The sequence below is a fragment of the Sinocyclocheilus anshuiensis genome, unplaced genomic scaffold (assembly GCF_001515605.1).
Source record: "Sinocyclocheilus anshuiensis isolate Anshui unplaced genomic scaffold, SAMN03320099.WGS_v1.1 scaffold2925, whole genome shotgun sequence".
Taxonomy (NCBI): domain Eukaryota; kingdom Metazoa; phylum Chordata; class Actinopteri; order Cypriniformes; family Cyprinidae; genus Sinocyclocheilus; species Sinocyclocheilus anshuiensis.
The window spans coordinates 64,959-72,564 of NW_015539170.1; the positions used below are offsets into that span (position 1 = coordinate 64,959).

Below are 7,606 nucleotides of genomic sequence, written 5' to 3' on the forward strand. Positions count from 1 at the left end.
GTGGGGAAAAAAAGCAGCGCTGTTTTATCATACTAGATACATTTGAAAGTTCTGTTATTATGCTACTCTGTGCAGACGTCATCGGTGCACAACATTTTAAAAGCGTCTTTGGTGTTTCCATGTTTTCTACGGAAATCGAGGGTTTATGACTAGGGATGGGTATAGTTAAGGTTTTAACGGTATTACTACTCTTACCTATACTGCTTATCGATTCGGTACTTTAACGGTATTCTTATCGGTACAGTCAGCAAAATAAATAACACTGTTCTAGTGGTTTTTGAATATTTTAATAAAAAATATGTGCTTTAATTTAGAGAGCTAAAGTCCCACACATTCCCATAAGTCCTGTACATTTTCCCTCAGGAAACGCAGCAGACTGACTTAATTGTAAACATCATAAAAGTGTTCGTACTTTATTTCCGTCATTCTTATAATCTCACTTCCCGTAGTACAGTGGCTTTTCTTATCAGGCTGTATTGTCATTTCGTATTGTTCATACTATTTCACTTCTTTGCAACTAGCAAAGAATTGTCAAGCTGAACATTTAGACGTTTGTAACAGTAAGAGCATTCACATGAAAACCTTTCGCATGACAAGGGCCTCTTTTTGAGCCGCTTTGGTGGCAAATTCTTGAAAATCTTATCCAAAGCTTTTCCGTGTCGTTAGACGCTGGAGCTTTACTGAGGGGGGTGGAGGTGTTCGTATTGAGTGAGAAGAATTTAATGATTAACTCTGACACACCAGTCATACTTTGCACCATGCAGACACTGCTCTTCCTGGTAACACGCTCACTTCCCCTTCCTGTTTCTCATAGGCCTCCTCAGCATGCGTAGCTGAGGCTAGCCAAAACCTGCCACTTCTTACACTGACAGTATGTGGCAATTTAATCTTCGCAGAATCACTTTCACCTTAGTAGTACTGAAGACTGTTATAGATCTTTATGCACTCATTGAAACCGCTTCTCTCCATCTCTAGTGCTGCCTAGGGTTGGCAAGATACCAACATTTTGACTTTAGCCTCTTTACCTTGATATTGATACTTGCTGCAAACAGACAATAGGTAAACTGTTGAAAATGTGCAGTAAGTTTGCATATCATAGAAATATGAAAAGTAATATTTGAAGCATACTTAAAATCTTGTACAGGAAGAGTCATACGATTAACAATATGAAATATTTTCCCATTTTGTTACCAAATAAATTTCCATATATTCCTGAATGTATACATGTCATAATTGAGCATGCAAATAACAGCATTTAACTTGCTTGGTTGAAGTCCAAATAAGAATAATGATACAAATTATTATCTTTAAGTCATGCATATAATCTAGGACAGTCTCTGTAACACATTGAATAAGACTGTAATTACTGTCATCTGTTATTAAAATCCATGACTGAATTGTGCATTGACGCATTATTGCACACTTAAACATTAACTTTGCTTCCATGCTTGACGTCATACTCAATTGGCTGAACAAAAGCACAATTTCATCAATACTGACATTTTTGTATTGCACACTTTTCTAGTATGCTATTAGTGACTATTCAGCAAAATTTTGCAGTAAAAAAGTTCCATTGTCTAGTGCCAATAGTGTAGCAATGTATGAAGCACCGCTCACACAAAAGTCACTTTTTTATAAACCAAATAACTTCCTCTTGGTCCGTGCAGCTATTTCACATGACCAACTGAACAGAAGCACAAAAAAAAACTTTTTCGCCCTCACATGAAACTCCAAAACGTGTGGTTTCCTTTTGAAATGCCCGTAAAATTTTTACAGAGCAATTATAAATGTGATTGTATCTTTAGGAATAAGAGGCAGGACAGTGGCCTTATCATCTCTCTTAAATCTTTGATCCCTGCTAGACACTCACAAAAATTAAACTCTGTTCCAGTGTTGGAATATTCAAACACATATTTTCTCTATTTGTCTTTCATTGCAGGGCTTCCTTATGAAGAAATGCATAGCGCTCTGACATCCATCTCTGTTAAATTGCATGTGCTCTCAATTTAGGTAGCCTGAGGTTAGATGTGTGCCATGCAGCTGTTGTCAATTAAGCAAACTAATTTTGGATACGCTTTCTGACAGATGTTGTATCCTTAATTATAGTAGTTGTATTATCTAATTGTGTTGTCCTGAGATTATGCATCCACACATTCTTCGGGTCACTAAATTTGGACTGTGACTTTTCCGTACTCATGTTTCCCTCTCCATTTAGTTTGGTTATCTTTTCATCTTATCTGCATGTTACAGGTCTGCATGAAAGGAGCATTTATAGCAATAGGGAAATACACAGCAGATAGGTGAAGTCTGATACTTGTGCATCTGTTGTGTTTATCACGTTAAGGTGTTTTACAGTTGTTACTTAAAGTATTATAATGGGAATATATCATCTTGGAGAGAGAGTTTTACCGTGCTGACTGTCATAACTGAACGTGACGTGCTGTTTGAATGCTGAGCGGAGAATGCCTGACAGCTGCAGCAGAAGGTAGATGAGTTTCTGTAAACCTAAATTGTGTCCCTCACATTAAGATATGGAATGGCTTCAGATGATATAGCAGGGCTACAGACTGCGACTATTTTTTCTGCCTGTGCGGCTAAATTTTGTGTGCGGTTGCACTGGTTCGACCACCGCGTTGGTCAACTCATAAGCGCTGCAATTTCTGTTGCATATGAGAAACATCAAATGGCAAACGAAACTGAAAGCATAACGAAACAGCGCTTAGAGAGTATACTCGCCGCGTCAGCAAAAATGACGCGCATATTGAGGAAACGATGGATGGTTTTCAAGCGAAAGTCAAGTAAAAGACCGCTTCTTAAACCAGAGAAGGTGAACATGCTGGTATTCTTGTGGGGGGAGAAACATGCAAGCAATGTCACCGTTAGTTTTACTTTTCTTTTGGTTTTCATTTTTGAAAAACTTGTTATCTTTGCTGTTTACCTCACATTACGCTATGGAGGATCTCTTTTATTTATTTATTTATTTGATTCCTCAGTGTTTGCTAAACATTCTGTAATTTATTAGTCGGTATATAATACAGCATGTAGTGTGTGCCATGCCTCATCTTATTCGTTTTTGTTAAATGTTTTCTAAGCTAGTTTGTCATTGTATCTTACTGATTTATTGTTGTTGTGCTTTTTAATTAAGAATAACAATGAATCCATCTTTTGTTTTCGTTTCCATATAACTATAAACTATGATAAAAGTTCATCAGCATGCATTGAATAATCCCATGTTGTAGCGCAAAAAAAATATATATATATTGCAACCAAATCATGTGCTCGTGCAACCAGCTGAGAAAGTTAGTTGCAAAAGAGCGACCAATGGGAAGAATGAGTCTGGAGCCCTGTATAGGCTATACAGTGCATGAAAAGCAAACTGGTGCTCTTCTGTTTCTTTTGGTGTATGACTCCCCCTTGTCTCATATAAAAAGCACAATAATCGCGGTTGTCTGAAACAAGATCAAAAGGTTTGAAGGTTAGATCAAATAATCGCGATTAGACGGTTATTTAATTATCGTGACAGGCCTAACCGTGAGCCTCAAAGACCATTGTTTCCTCCTCCTTATGTAAATCTCGTGCATGCAAAAGACCACTGAAAAATAGGTGAATCAGAACATAACACCGACTGTGACGTTACAGTTGGGATCACTAATAGTTACGCCCCCAACATTTGCATATACCCGCCCATGTTCTATGCCAGCCGGACCTGCACAGCCAAATCATCAGAAGTTCTGCAGGTATTGTTTAAAGGTGCCATAGAATGGAAAACTGTATTTACCTTGGCATAGTTGAATAATAACAGTTCTGTACATGAAAATGACATACCGTGAGCCTCAAACACCATTGTTTCCTCCTCCTTATGTAAATCTCGTGCTGCAAAAGGACCACTGAAAAATAGGTGAATCAGAACATAACACGACTGTGACGTTACAGTTGGGATCACTAATATGTACGCCCCCAACATTTGCATATACCCGCCCATGTTCTATGCCAGCCGCCAGCCGAACCTGCACAGCCGAATCATCAGAAGTTCTGCAGGTATTGTGAAGAAACAAGGTCATGGAAATATATGTTATGTTCCAGACTGTGCAGGGGATGTGAAGTGCAGGGATGGGTTGGTGTCTGTATTCAGAAAGGCACGGAAAGTAAATAACGCGTTCTAATAAAATAACACGAGCCACTAAAGGGACATGGTTAGCTGCTTGCTAGCAGTAGCCTGTTACATTACAGTACATAAGATTTCACTTAACACATAAACAGAGTAAGGAGAGATGACTGAGGAGGATGGCGAATGATTTACAGATCCTGAGCACCAGACAAGCATCTGATCTTGTAAAATGTGTGGTAAGTACTGCCGCTATAGTTTATACAGCACGTGCGATCGCAAATCTCGAAAGTGAAAGTAAAACGCGATCGTGCATTTGAAAGCAGTTTCAATGCCCCGCATATTAATAGCAGTTCCCTAATGTCCGCATTTTATATACAGTATAATTACCCAACGATATAACTGCGAGAGAAAGTATTGAAATGTATATTTTCCCTGGGAAGTTTCCTTCCTGCTGTGTGAGCTACTGAAATGAGCCGCACTGTGAAACAGCCAATCAGAGCAGAGCTCAACATTGAGCCGCACTGCGAAACAGCCAGTCAAAGCAGAGCTGAACATTATTATTCATGACCCTTCCAAATAAGGTAATAACAGACCATTTCATTCTAGAGACAAATCTTAGGGTTGTAAATGGACATGTAAAACGGATTCTGGAGATTTTTTGCCCTTACCTAAGCCACATACCTTCTATGTAGATATCAGAGAACAATTTAAAATATTGTATCAATGCATTCTATGGCACCTTTAACATCCTTCTACATGTTTCTTTCTGTGGATTGTTTTGAACTTGGAAAGTGTAAATGAGATGTAGCAGAAAATCTGGAATAAAACAAAGGAAACATTTCAGACTACATACATGCAGTCGACAGGGGAGGCACCGCCCAACCGTGGGGGAACATTTCAAGTTTACTACAGTACCTGGTTTCCATTTGATTTCTAGAGGGAAATTAATGGGAATTTACAGATGACCTAACATGCCAAAAAAGTTTTGTTTCTTTTACACAGCAAATAAAAAATACTTGGGGGTTTTGTTTGTTGGTTGTTTTGTTTTGTTTTTAAATTTGTTTTTTGTTGTTTTTTGTGTGTGTTTTGTTTTTAAATGTGTTTTTTCTTTTGTTTCATTTTGAGTTTTGTTTTTAAATGTTTTTTTTTTTTTTGTTTTTTTTTTTCTAGTTTTGTCTTTAGTTTTGTTTTGTTTTGTTTGTGTACATTTCCGCCAGTAAGTAAATCTATAGGCTGGTGAAAAAAATAAACTTGTAGCTAATGATGTGTTCACCCATGTTTTGTGGTTTAGCTCTAAATTAAATTTAGTACCTCCTACTCTTATCAGAGGAAACCCAAGTGCCACCAAACAACACAATCAAAAGATGCTATCAAACAAGCTAATTTTTTTTATAGTAAGCCCCTTTGGTCCAAAGTCTTAAAATATCATGCTTGAGGTGTAGCTCAAGGCTCACATCTGTGGGTTGTTAATTAAGCTTTCTTTGTATTAATCATTCATTGTTTAGTCAGTTATATGGTTCTCGAGGGATTGCAGGAACCAACAAGCCTGAAAGCAATGGAGCTGAGCAGCCAATGCTCCAGTGTCATGAACAAAGTGATAATCACATCTAAACTTCCGTCAAAGAGATAGTTTTGTCTGTTTTACATGAGTTAGCGCACACAGGGAGCGTTTCGGATGGAAACACTGTTAACACGTCCAAGGATTGTATTGCAGCTCGAGTTACTACGTCCTGCATCTCGCTCCACACAGAGCCAAGCCGTGCCCAGCTAAGCACGTTTGAGAGCCACACACTAGCAGTGGGACAACTGTATTTATTTATGGCCTGCTGAACACACTGGCAGACTGAACACTAACTGATAATGCAGCTCTTATACTCTTGCTGTGTTGTTCTCCTCCTCTGTCTGAAGACATAACAGAAAAAAGGCATGCTTTGCCATCTCTTTCGCTTTCAAAGTCACACTTCTCTTGTTTCCTAGTCAAGGGTTATGTAAACTGGAATTCAGTCTGTTCTTTAGTTCTTCCTCTAAAATACTGCTCTTTTAAAGGGATAGTTCACCTGAAAAGGATTATTCTGTCATCATTTACTCACCCTCATGTCATTCCAAACTCGTTGGACACCATTGACTCTTGCTTAAACACTCTTAAAAATAAAGGTTCTTTATTGTCATCAATGGTTCCACAAAGAACCGTTACCATCAATGGAAAGGTTCTTTGCAGTGGAAAAAGGTTCTTTAGATTAAAATGTTCTTCAAAAATGGTTCTATTTAAGGATTGTTTACTGAAAGGTTCTTTGGGGAACCAAAACCTGTTCTTCTATGGCATCGCTGTGAAAACCCCCTTTTGGAACTTTTATTTTTAAGAGTGAAACAAACGTCTAAATGTTCATACTGAAATTAGTTATAAAACTAAAGTATCCTTAAAATCAAATATTGAATTTTATTAATATTACCATAAACCATATTTTACCATTCAAAAGTTTGGGGCCAGTATTTTTTTTAATACTTTTATTTTGCAGGAATGCAATTACAAAATGCCCGTAAAGACATTTATAATCTTACAAAAGATTTCTAGTTTAAATATGCTTTTATTTTTATCAAAGAATCCTGGGGAAAAAAATCAGTAGTTCCACAAAAATATTCAACAGCACAACTGTTTTCGACTTGGATAATAAGAAATGTTTCTTGATATTTAGAATAATTTCTGAAGGATCATGTGACACTAAAGTTTGGAGTAATGACTGCTGAAAATTCCGCTTTGCATCACAGTAATTAATTATATTTTAACATATGTGAGCCTGGACCGCAAAACCAGTCTTAAGTCGCTTGGATATATTTTTAGCAATAGCCATAGAACATTGTATGGGTCAAAATTATCCGTTTTTCTTTTATGCCAAAAATCATTAAGATATTAAGATCATGTTCCACGAAGATATCTTGTTAATTATCAAAAATTGACCCTTATGAGTTGTTTTGTGGTCCAGGGTCACATATAACATAAAACTTACTAACCCCAAACTTTTGAAGCTAGTGTGTAAAAACATAAAATAAGTTAAATATGGAAATCAACAAATTTGGTTTCTAAATGTCTCTTTACATATTTAGTCTGGTTTTGTTTTGGGAAATAATGGCATGCCACATAACTTGTCCATGTTAGTGGCCGTTTCGTTTGAATAGCTTCTATCGTGTGTCAGATGAGTTACTTGGATGAGGATATGTTGTTCCACCCTTTCAAAGCCTATTTATTTTGCTGTCACAGTCATGCGTGATTATATCCTTAGTTGCATTATATTATTTGCATTTATTAAAATAGTCCTGCATCCCACCAGAGGACCACTTCTCTGGAAGTCACCTCATATATGACACATTGGATGGGAATAGACAGCGTCAGATCACCGTGAACACAATTTGTTTGTGTGAATGTGTTTTATTTAAAGGGGTGTTTGTGTGTGTGTGTGTGTGTGTGTGTGTGTGTGTGTGTGTGTGTGTGTGTGTTCGTGT

The 7,606-nt window shown here is 37.3% G+C and overlaps 1 protein-coding gene across 4 annotated transcripts in view; it reads left to right on the top strand.

The window, feature by feature from the left end:
• LOC107683813 (Cbl proto-oncogene, E3 ubiquitin protein ligase) overlaps positions 1-7,606 on the top strand; it is a 41,391-nt gene that overhangs the window by 11,148 nt on the left and 22,637 nt on the right. The window lies entirely within an intron of this gene.